This window comes from Oryctolagus cuniculus, chromosome 5 (assembly GCF_051225735.1).
Source record: "Oryctolagus cuniculus isolate XC-2025 breed Fujian yellow rabbit chromosome 5, ASM5122573v1, whole genome shotgun sequence".
NCBI classification, from domain to species: Eukaryota; Metazoa; Chordata; class Mammalia; order Lagomorpha; family Leporidae; genus Oryctolagus; species Oryctolagus cuniculus.
Genome location: NC_142871.1, coordinates 34,617,833 through 34,630,007, shown reverse-complemented (window position 1 = coordinate 34,630,007; position 12,175 = coordinate 34,617,833). Strand labels below are relative to the sequence as shown.

Here is a 12,175-nt window from a genome sequence, read left to right as displayed (position 1 = left end):
TTTTAAAGATTCATTTTATTTATTTTAAAGGCAGAGAGAGAAAAAGAGAGCTGGGGCCAGCGCTGTGGCACAGTGGATTAATGCCCTGGCCTGAAGCGCCGGCATCCCATATGGACGCGGGTTCTAGTCTCGACTACTCCTCTTCCGATCCAGCTCTCTGCTATGGCCTGGGAAAGCAGAAAGAAGATGGCCTAAGTCCTTGGGCCCTTGCACCCACGTGGGAGACCTGGAAGAAGCTCCTGGATCCTGGCTTCAAATTGGCGCAGCTCTGGCCACTGCAGCCATCTGGGGAGTGAACCAGCAGATGGAAGGCCTCTCTGTCTCTACCTCTCTCGGTAACTCTGTCTTTCAAATAAATAAAATAAATCTTTTTAAAAAAGAGAGAGAGATAGTGAGAAAGAGAAAGAGAGGTGTCTTTCATCCACCAGTTCACTCCCCAAATGGTCACAATGGCCGGAGTTGTGCCGATCTGAAGCCAGGAGCTAGGAGCTCCTTCCAGGTCTCCCACATGGGTGCAGTACTTGGGCCATCCTCCACTTCTTTCCCAGGCATATTAGCATGGAATTGGATTAAAAGTGGAGCAGCTGGGACACAAACCATCATCCATTTGAGATGCCAGCACCTCAGGCAGTGGCTTTATCCACTATGCCACAGTGTGGGACCCAGCTCATTTATTAAATAAAAATTTATTTCTTTATTTCAAGGAGAGAGAGAGAGAGAGAGGGAGGGAGGTTGGGAAGGAGAGAGAGAGAGAGAGAGAGAGAGAGGGAGGGTGGGAAGGAGAGAGAGAGAGAGAGAGAGAGAGAGAGAATGAATCTTCTTTCTGCTGGTTCAGTCCCCACATGCCTGCAATAGCCAGAGCTGGGCCAGCTGAAACTAGGAGCCAGGAACCCAGTCCAGGTTTCTCACATTGGTGACAGGGATCCAGGGACTTGAGCCATCACCCACACTAGCAGGAAGCTGCACGCAAGAGCAAAACCAGACTGAGATGTGGGTGTCCCCAGCAGTGCCTTACCCAGCACAATAAATAGTAGGACTGAGGTCCCAGTTCTCTCGCTGGTTATCAGCCAGGGCCATGCTTAGCTCCTAGGGGCCACTCTTAGTTCCTTGCCACATGGTTCCTCCCATCTTTAAAGCCAACAGCAGGAAAACTTCCATGAGGGCATATGGAGGAGCTCAAGGACATGTGGCTAAAAAGCCATCTTGAATTCTCCAGTTTAGCTTCCAGGAAACTCCAACCCCAGCCACTCTGATATGAGGGATACCAAGTAAGACTACCAGAAGAACTGCCCAGTGTATCCTAGTCACCACATAGAATTGTTGCATTTAGCCCCTAAGTTTTTGAGATAGCAAGACTCGTTTTTTAATGCAGCAATAGGTATCTAAAACAAAATTAGTGCCTAGAACTTGAGCCTTGCCATAACAAAATTCTAAAATGTATGGCATTGGTTTTAGGATGAACAATCAGGTAGAAGCTTACAAGACCTTTAGAAATTGGCAAACTTGAAGAGCGCGGAGGGAGTTGTTGCTGGAGGCAAGGAAGAGATGCAAGTTATGTGTGGGTGGAGCAGTGAGCGTCCCTGCCCTCTGCGATAATGTGGATTATAAAGGGACGACTGAGGAGTCTGCAAGTGCCGGCTCCAGCTAATGTCTTTCAGCTTCCCAGGATAAAGCGAGGATTTTCTCAGTTTTCAAAAAGAATTCAGAAGAAATCTTCCATCTCGGGACTTGCTGTGGTAGAAAACAAATGATTACTCATTCTCAGGGTTTATAAACAACAAAAGACTCTTGAAGTAAGAAAGGGCCTCGGGTGGGATTAAATTCATAGAGACAATATATAAAACATATCGCCAAGATAAAAAGCAAAACTCAGCATCAAGGGTGTAACCATGGGATCTTCTGAATTGATGAAGTCCTCAGTTAATTAATGGCGTTTTTAAGAATCTATCACAAGGCCAGTGCTATAGCATGGTGGGTGAAGCCTCCGCCTGCAGTGCTGGCATCCCATATGGACACCAGTTTGAGTCCCAGATGCCTCACTTCTGATCCAGTTCTCTGCTATGGCCTGGGAAGGCAGTAGAGAATGGCCCAAGTCCTTGGGCACCTGCACCCGGGTGAGAGACCTGGAGGAAGCTCCTGGCTCCTGGCTTTGGATCTGCACACCTTCCGCCATTGTAGCTATTTTGGGGGTGGGCCAGCAGATGGAGGACCTCCCTCTTTCTCTGCCTCTGCCTCTCTGTAACTCTGCCTTTCTAATGGGTAAATAAATCTTTGAAAAAAAAAAAAAAAGAAAGAAAAAAGAAAGTCACTTATGTAAAAGAAGAACCTATCACATAGCAGCCTGACTCTCCACTCAAATAGAGGGACCTATGGCAAATGGGTTTGTGGGTAGGGCTCAGGCTAAGACAGAGGGCTGGGATTTCACACCCATAGATTTTACACTACACTGGAAGCCACAGTCTTTAGTGCAAGGTTGGACCGTAAGTGCGGAAAGACAGCAAAATAAAAAGAGGCCTCTTACCTCCAACCACCTGCAAGGAGAAGCAGGGCAAGAGACCCAGCCACTCAACTGCGAACAACACAGCCACCAGTTATAACAAGGGAAAGATGTGTAGCTGTGTCGGAAGGTAGACCGGAAGTCAAGAAGAGCTACTCCCGGGGAATGGAACTGGGACCCAGCCAAGAAATGCTCCCGCTCCAGAGCAGGAGGAAATGGCAACACGTGCCTGTTGAATTTCGGCTTGCTAGGACCCCTGACTCTAGGAGCTTCCCGCCCCTCCCCGTCTGTTCCAATAGGTTGTCTATTGCAAGTGTCCTGTCCCTTTCTCGCCATAGTGTGCTGTGGTTTAGTTCACAGGTGTCTGTGATCAAGAAATCTCCCCAGAGGAGCTAAACCTGAGAGAATACAGCTGAGGAATCCCTGATGTAGATGCTGGGAGCCTCATACTCCGTAGAGGAGCCTAACGGGAAGCAACTTGGAAGTGAGAGAATGAGTGCGCGTCTGCGTGGGAAACACAGGAGTGTAACGGCTGCCGGAAGGTTTATGCTGAGGTTTGTGTGTCTTCCAGAGTGCATGTGCTGCAAGGCGACCTCCAGTGTGGCAGCGTTGAGAGGTGGGAGCTACTGCGTCGTGAGGGCCCTGCTCTGGTGAATGGACTGATGCCCTTATCTCAGAAGTGGGCTCCTTAGAAAAGGGCAAGTTCAACCCCCACCCCACACCCTTACCTTTCTCTCTCTGTTGGAACTTGCAGGTTCCTTAGGAGGACTGGGATTTCCACTTGTCCTCTTGAACATTTGCTGGAAATCAAATCCAGCCACTATGTAGAGAGGGAGCCCTGCAGCTGCGAGCAAAGGCCTGTGGGCACACCAAAGACCCCTCACTGAGCGCCCCAGTGGATTTCCCAGCCAGCAGCCAGGACCCACAGTCATTCATGTGAGTGTGGTTTGGGGGGCGGAGGCTGCATTTTGGCCCACAGTTATCTAACTGCCATTATATGAGAAACCACAAGCAAGGTCAATAAAAACTCCACACAATCAAGGCACATAATTTAAGATGCAGTAATTTTCTGTTTGAAGTCACTAGGTTTTGGAGCCGTATGTAATATACTATGTCTGTGATAGCAGCAAATTATTTCAATTAGCTGTTGCTGCCTAACACTCCACACCAAACCCTTGTGTGATTTCTCAGCCTTCTGTGGTGATCAGATGCTCTCCAGCCCTGTGCGGTTTTCGTGGACTGAAACTCTCTCGTTCACATGACTGGCCCCTGGTGCTGGAGACCTCCGTTCTCTCTCAAACCCTCTCCACCCAGCTCCTGAACTTTCCCTGGAGCATGGGGTTGTGAGGATCCAAGGGCCAGCACTCAAAGAGGATACGATAGAAGCCGAAGCTGACTTCCAGGCCATTTTGGAATTTCCATAAGCTCACTTCTGCCACGTTCTGTGGGTCAAACCAAGTGGGCCGCCAAGATTCGACATGACAGGGAGACCACACAGGGAGTGAACTCCAGAGGCTTTGTTCATTGCAGGTCATCTTTGGAGTCTGCCACAGTCAGAATTCTATATTTCTTTCCAAAATTTTATTCAGTAACAAAAAAGATTTTTTCTACTTTCTTCTTCAATAGCTTGCTATTTTCAAATTCTTTCTATATAAGAACCTATGCATGTATATAGTTAAAATTGTTTGCAACTGAAAGTTTAATATTTTAGGGTATATTTTGTTATATTTTTCAATTGCATTATGAGGTGTCAATTTTGGCTTTTGCATTAATATTGATAAGAGAGTTTTCAAAAGGACACATCAGTGTATTCGTTGGAAAAGCATCTCCTTATTTAGACACATAGGTTATTTTTTTCAAGCCTAAGCTAGTGCATCTCTTTTAGATTTTTATTTATTTTATTTTCATTTTGTTTGGAAAGAGAGAATAACAGAGACAGAATTTTTCATCTGCTGCCCCACTTCCCAAACACCAGTATTGGGCCAGACCAAAGCCAAAAGTTCAAGTCTCAGTTAGGGTCTCCCTCATGAGTGGCAGGGATACAAGCAGTTCAGCCATCACCTCTCAGTGCACTTGTTAGCAGGAAGCTGGAACTGGGATATGAGTATTCCAAAAACCATCTTAACTTCTGCACCAAATACCTGCTCCAACACTCAAGCTATTTTATTTTAAATTTATTTGACAGGCAGAGTTAGACAGTGAGAGAGAGAGAGACAGGGAGAAAGGTCTTCCTTCTGGTGATTCACCCCCCAAATGGCCGCTATGGCCAGCGAGCTGCGCCGATCCGAAGCCAGGAGCCAGGTGCTTCCTCCTGGTCTCCCGTGCGGGTGCAAGGCCCAAGCACTTGGGCCGTCCTCCACTGCCTTCCCGGGCCACAGCAGAGAGCTGGACTGGAAGAGGAACAACCGAGACAGAATCTGGAGCCCCAACCGGGACTAGAACCAGGGTGCCGGGCGCCGCAGGCAGAGGATTAGCCTAGTGAGCTGCGGCGCCGGCCTATTTTCTCTTTTTAAAGATTTTATTTATTTATTTATTTGAAAGTCATAGTCACAGAGAGGCAGAGAGAGAGAGATAGAGAGAGAGAGAGAATGGTCTTCCATCCACTGGTTCACTCCCCAGAGGTCCTCAATAGCTGGAGCTGAGCCAATCCGAAGCCAGGAGCCTCTGCACCTCTGTGCAGGGGCCCAAACATTTGGGCCATCTTCCATTGTTTTCCCAGGCCACAGCAGAGAGCTGGATTGGAAGAGGAGTGGCTGGAACACAAGCTGTTGCCCATATGGGATTCCGGCACCACAGGCGGAGGCTTACTCCACTAGGCCACGGCACCAGCCCACACAGGCTATTTAAATACTCTTGGATCAGCAAGGTCTTCGGATGATCAAGTGCTGCTTCTCTGAAGTCGATTCTGAGGTCCTGCTGCTGCTGTGGCCGCGTACCCAGCACTCCCAGCACTCCTCGGGCTCTTGTCGTCTCCTTTGTTCCAGGCTGTGTTAGCCTCCTCTGTTAGCCTCCTCTCTGACCCTCCTGGAGACTGCTTTGGCCTCAATGCACCCTCTCTAATGCTGCCAACTTAATTTCCCAAAAGCCAAGTTCTGATCTTGTCAACCACAGTGGAAAATGCTTAATGTCTCTCTGCAGCTTAGAAGAGAATCAACTGGAGGGCTTTCAAAAACTCAGCTTTTAAAAATTCTGATGCCCAAACCACACTCCAACCTAATCAAAGCAAAATCTTGGGCAGAGTGGGGTGGGAATGAGAGCCAGGCTTTGGTAGTTTTCAATACTCTCTGGGTGATGCCAAAGCAGAGTCCAGGTTGAGCTGCATAACTTATAGAGTGGTTAACTAGGGGCGGTATCAGCCCCTCTGTGAGCTGGACAGCATCCACAGAGTCGTGGGAGAGTAAATTATGAGGATGGGCCTGGCATTTAGCTTTTTCTAAACACCACCAATAATCTTGCTGTGTTTTACTGAGAACCACTAGCCTAGACTAATGAAAGAGAACATAATCAAATCAAAATGAAAATAAGAGTTCTTGATTATGGTATCATAACCAGGTGTGAAAGAGAAATGGAAGCTTGTTGTGCTGTATTATAAATGAGAAATGGCAAATGCTGAGGTTAATACTGATGGCTTTAACTTAGACATGAAGGAGGACTCAAGTCGGAATGAGGTTTTCTAGATGATTACAATTCCCTTGGCCCATCATCTGGATGGAGCTAGAGTGGCCAGGTGACAGCTGGCCTATTTTATATCTAACTGGGGCAGTAGGGTTCCATCTCTTAATCTCCACCACAGCAGAAACTTCACTTCTGTAATAATACAAAGCTGCATTCTCAGAACCTAGGACAAAGTTTGGTTCATATTATATATATATATATATGGTCAAAAACTATTTGGTACGTACACTATTGTCTTGAAATTTATAGAAGAAATAGGAGCTTTAGGTAAATGTTTTCATAAGTTGTTGCTTTACTGTAAAATTGTTTGCTAGTTTTCATTTGATATTGTTATTGTCAGTAAGCAATCTGGGAAGCCTAACTTGTTCCCTCATTTCTCTATTCTCTTAAAGATAGGAAACTAATTCTATTCTGAAGAACTCTCTAGAATGTACAATTTGATCTTTAGACCTTATAAAAGGGATAGCTAACATTTTTCTGTAATAATAGCATAGCCAAAATGAGAACTTAAATTATGATTCCACAGCTAGATTTACTTTGCAATGGGCACAGTAAGCAGACAAAACCTTCCTTTTTTGAAAACCAAACAAAGGGAGAGTTTTACTAATGACTTAAAATTTAATAAATAATGTGGTCATCATTTTTGACATAGCTTTCCTCATGGGCACTGTCTACCTCAAAGAAGAACCACTATAAGAACATGCCTGTGACTACAAATTTCTAGTTTAGGCCACCGAAGAGTAGGGTCGGAGCACCCCCTTGACTTGCATTCTCTTAAAGATTTCCTCTGATCCGCATTAACAAAAACAGGAGGAAGAGGAAGCTGGGCTGCAGAAGCAATGTTATGATAGGTGGCAGGCCAATTAACGGCTGCTTTACACAGTGATCTGCCATTAAGGAGACCCAACAGGCCAGTCCCCTGCATTGGTTTTTGATGTGGAAAGCCAGGGCTTCAGCAGAAGTCAGCTTATGTAGAGCCCTGGCAGCTCTGCCAGCCAAGAGTTGGGTCCCTGGAAATGGACCTGCCCTGGAGTTGAAGGGCTCCATGTCAGAGCCACAGGCCTTGTTCACACTAAGCTGAAAAGCAAAGCCCTTCACTCGCCCCAGCTCCCAAAGTAACCACTGCTGTCGAGGGGATGGCCAAGTAGGGTCAACAACATTGCAGGAAGAACTGTATATTAACTAATAAAGGTTTTCCTTTGAGAAATGCTACCTATGTTCTCTTCAAGCCAGCTCTCCTCCCAGGACAGCTAGGAATGAAAAGTCCACAGGGTGCCTCCCTTATTAGGTACCACATGTAAAGAGATAAAGATAGGTCTGAGCCTCATAACTGACAAGGCCTTAAGCCCACCTGATTATTTTCAAGCCCTTTCTGTCAGTTTGTATTTGCCTCTCAATGAAAAAACTTGCTCATAGTTGAGATACTTTTCTTAGGGCCTCTAATAATGACTCTCTCCTTGGTTCTGGATCCCATGATTTTAGATCCTGTGAGTTTAAACTGCTTGTTAAATTCGTTTTCTCCAGACTCAAAGTAAAATTCTAGGTGGCCATGCATATGAAACCTCTGATGGAAGCCGGTGTTTTATTTTATTTTATTTTATTTTATTTTTTGGACAGGCAGAGTGGACAGTGAGAGAGAGAGAGAGAGAGAAAGGTCTTCCTTTGCCGTTGGTTCACCCTCAAATGGCCGCAGCAACTGGTGCGCTGCAGCCGGCGCACCGCGCTGATCCAAAGCCAGGAGCCAGGTGCTTCTCCTGGTCTCCCATGGGGTGCAGGACCCAAGGACTTGGGCCATCCTCCACTGCACTCCCAGGCCATAGCAGAGAGCTGGCCTGGAAGAGGGGCAACCGGGACAGAATCCGGCGCCCCGACGGGGACTAGAACCCAGTGTGCCAGCGCCACAAGGCGGAGGATTAGCCTATTGAGCGCAGCACTGGCCTGGAAGCCGATTCTGCAAGCTGGTACTGCATCCCCCTGGAGAAGCCACTTCCTGCTGCAACCCTGCCTTGGCTCCCCTTCCCAAAGACGCCCCTTTTCAGTGTGAAGCAGCCAGAGTGATCACTTCCCAGTTCCCCCTAACAGACATTAGGGCTTCCATCCCTGAGGAGGGAATGTGAGGAGTCAGGGGATCCCAATGGAATCTGGGGTGTAAAATATTTGCTTCCTTCCCTAAAATGTTATCTTTAACAAGAACAGTCCACCCTCCTTCCTTCGGAATCTCCAAATTTACCATGAGAATAGCAAGGGAGCTCCTTTGGAGCTCACAGCTTATTGTGAAAACAAGTTATCTACCCCACCCTTAGCAGGCCAGACTGATGGAGAATTGTAAGTGGGGTCTTTTGCACCTGGTAACTGAATGCCAATCTGATTGTTAAGTTTTTTTCCTTCAAAATTGTACTTAAAGCCGGCTGCCACGAGTCCCTTTTGGGTTTTCCTCTCTTGGAAGCCACCCTCCACGTCACTCTGGCTGGAGGTCCTTGATTCTAATAAATACTTTTAAATCTAAAAAAAAAAACTATTTGGAGAATAAGGATCTGCAATTTTCGGTTACTAATTTGAGATCACAAGATCCTATGCAGTCACCTCTCCTCCTTTACAGCTACTTAGTTATAAAGAAACGATCCATCTTTCAAACACCGGGTAGAGCTGGTCAGCTCTCAGGGGCCATGGTGTCTCTTACTGCCACATGGTGTCCTTGTTATAACACTGATCCTCCATAGATCATGAGACCTTTATCTGATACAGGAATGGCCACTGACTTCCAAATATGGTCGGAGGTACTGGAGGTTAGGAATTTAACAGATGAATCCTGTGGAAGGAGAGAGACACAATTCAACCCATTAGAGGCTCCCCAGTACAACCCATTGCTCCCCAAAGCACCCTGTGTTATATCTTAATGTCAGCCGTCACAAAGCACACCGGACACCGGAGTAAGGGAAAGGGTTTATTGGGGAACACCCTACAGACCAGAGTGAAGGGGCGGCAAAGGAAAAAGAGAGAAGGAGACTGTAAGAGAGAGAGACAGAGAGGAGAGGAGCTAGCAAGGAGAGAAGATAGAGCAGAGAAGAGGAGAGAGGAGAGCAGAGCCAAGAGACCAGAGGAGGCTAGAGAGAGGAACCCAGAGAGAGCAGGAGAGAAGGACCGAGAGAGCACGTGTTCAGGAACAGGCCCTTTCAAAACTTTGCCTGAGGGCGGGCAGGGAAGCAGGAGCAGCCAATCCCATTAGGATGGGGGTGGAGCCTGGCTCAGGTAGCTGGGCCATTCGGCCACCTAGCTACAACTGCGCCAGTTTCCTAACACCCTGAAGTTACTAAATTGTGTTAAGACCTCAGGACCCTTTAGTATACATTTAGAGCACTGTCCATATTCTAAGACAAGAATACAAAGCAAAAAGAGGATGAGAAGATAATAAGAGAAATTAGAGGAACAGGGAAGAATAAAGAGGTGGGAATATGAAACTTGTGAAATTCCTATCTCATATGTGTTAACATAGGGTCAGATATTTAAAGGCAGCCGAGGAGATATCGGAGAATGGCAAAGTTCTATGGACTTTGGATTCCAAAATTTGGATTCCAAGCTTTTGTGTATAGCTTTAAAGGCCCTGATACAGTCTCCATACTGAAAAGGGTATCTGCAAAAGTTGTTCCAGAGAACTAAGCAGCTTCTAAATAAAAGCTCTGGTTTTAGGAATTACTGATGACAGGATTCTATGGAATTTGAAGTCCAAGATTTGGATTCCAAACTTTTGTATGTAGCTTTAAAGAGGCCCTGATGCAAGACTGAAAAGGGTAGCTACAAGAGTTATGGACTCCAGGATTTGGATTCTAAGCCTTGTGTTTGCTTAAAAACCTCTGGAACAGACACTGTGCTGGACAGGGGAGCTGCAAAGGTGTTCCAAGGAATCAAGGAGTTTTTAATAAAAACTCCAACATTAGAAATTCCTGAGCAAGCAATTCATAAGATCCTCTTCAGATCAGCTTCAGCGTAAATGAAAGGGATCTTACCAGGTGCTATTGAGCACAACTACCTCCGTGAAATTAGGATTAAACGTCTACCTCTTAAGTCTCCACAGGTGAATACCAAAGACATGCCTTACTGTTCCTATAAGCCAATCAGAAACCTTAAGTACTTCAAAGCAAAAAGGATAAGTAAAACTTTTGCCTTTGTCTCCTTAAGGCAAACATGCTGTACCTACCTTCCTTGATTATCTCTGGGAAGTTTTATTGAGGATAAAGATACCTAATGATTTCTTCTATTATTCTCTATACTCAAGCTAAATGGGTTTATAATCTACATAAGGGTGGCCTACCACTACCCACTATCTGGGAATCTGTAAGATACGTTGTTTTTATCTAAAGGGGCACCCCACTTACAACTGGTTTTGTTCCAGTTTTGCTTATACTAATTAACAACTTATATGTTTCAGAACTCAACTTCCGGGAGCAACTGACCACACAGGGGACACAGACCTTGGCAATGACTGAGACTGCACCAGCTCACAAAGCAAATTTGTTAGAATAGGCAGAGACCTCCAGACCCTGGATAGGCAGGGCCCACACTACGCCCCTCATAAGCAGGAAGCAATTACAGAAGAGATTATTCAACGTCCATCAACTTCCCTTAGGATTAAGGGATGGAGTCTCTGAGGGGGGAATGAAGTGGGCACGCATACAGGTTAAAATCGATTAGGTTTGTGAGCTGGAAGACCACGCCTTCGCCACGCCCCTGTGTGTCCTCATCCCCCTACCTGGCCACACCTGGGTGCCCACCAGCCAATCAGGTTAATTGACCACTCCCCTTTGGAAGTAGGTTAAAAGCCTGGGGCACAGTGTGTCCAGCTGGCTCTTTTTCCCTGGCCTCTTGCTAGGAAGGGGTTTGCTGTAGTCCTGCGCCTCCAGGGCACATGGCCTTCGGGCCATGTGCTCTAGGCTTCCTGGCCTAGATGCTTTTCCACGTGGCTGGTTCCTGGTGCTCGGTATGAACCCCCATTCACTTCTCTCCCCTAAATAAAGCTCTTACTCTCCTATGCATCTTTCTCACTAAATAAAAGCTTAAAATGTACCATGCTGCCTCGTTTATCTGTGCCAGTATTTAGAATTCTCTAAATATTAGGCAAGAACCCTCTTGGGCTTATTAATATTGGGGATCTAGTAATAAGCCCGTGGTGAAATCGTATGACACCCTGAATTCCGGTAGCATATGTGGCACCCTGGGTAGCATTTCTATGGAACTTTAAGGGTCCACATTTCAGGGTAAATTTTAGGGGGTCTTCTCCGATTTCAGACCCTGTGATAAAAAGAAATTACATGACTGTGAACAAGTTATTTAACCTCCTTCAGGCTCAAGTTCCTTGTTTGCAAACTGAAGTTAGCCATGTCTATTTTTGTATTTAGTCTGTGAAAATTCAATGACTATATGGGAAATGTATGGCATAGTCGGAAGTGAAGCAATTACAATTATCATGAGTGTTCATACTCAAAGATGACACATTTGATCATTTTGGTTACTGTGAATTGTGTGTATAGTATGAAATGGCTAAGGCCTAACAAATGAAAACCTTACAAGTGTAGAATAAACCACATAACTTAATGCTAGTTCCTTTAAAAATATTTGTTTATTTGTTCCCTGATCGGCGACAACTAACTGAGCACCAAAGGGGAAACTTTTGAAGTGAAATGGACACTGTGAGAAACAGTGACTTGATCAGCTCTTGTCCTGACGGTTGATGTACAATGTAATACTTTATCCATTTTAGTATTTTTTTTGTTCTAGTACCATTGGTTGAACTCTGTAATTAACACACAATTATTCTTAGGTGTTTAAATTTTAACTGAAAAGTGATACCAGTTAGGAATTTGGAAAACATTATGCTGAGTGAAATAAGCCAATCCCAAAGGGACAAATACCATATGTTCTCCCTGATTGGTGACAACTAACTGAGCACCAAAAAGGAAACCTGTTAAAGTGAAATGAACACTATGAGAAATGGTGACTTGTGTGGGG

General features: G+C 45.7%; 1 long non-coding RNA gene across 3 annotated transcripts; it reads left to right on the top strand.

The window, feature by feature from the left end:
* The first annotated feature begins 2,268 nt into the window (after nucleotides 1-2,268).
* Nucleotides 2,269-11,251, top strand: LOC149126465 (uncharacterized). Of its 3 annotated transcripts, none has more exons than XR_016233722.1 (3): nucleotides 2,269-3,113; nucleotides 3,252-3,433; nucleotides 5,217-8,055. It is a non-coding gene; the product is annotated as an uncharacterized LOC149126465 (long non-coding RNA). The 3 variants fall into 3 exon arrangements; XR_016233723.1 differs by lacking the exon at nucleotides 5,217-8,055 and adding an exon at nucleotides 10,599-11,251 and having other exon boundaries at nucleotides 2,522-3,051; XR_016233721.1 differs by having other exon boundaries at nucleotides 2,534-3,051; nucleotides 5,217-8,049.
* The last annotated feature ends 924 nt before the right edge of the window (nucleotides 11,252-12,175 follow it).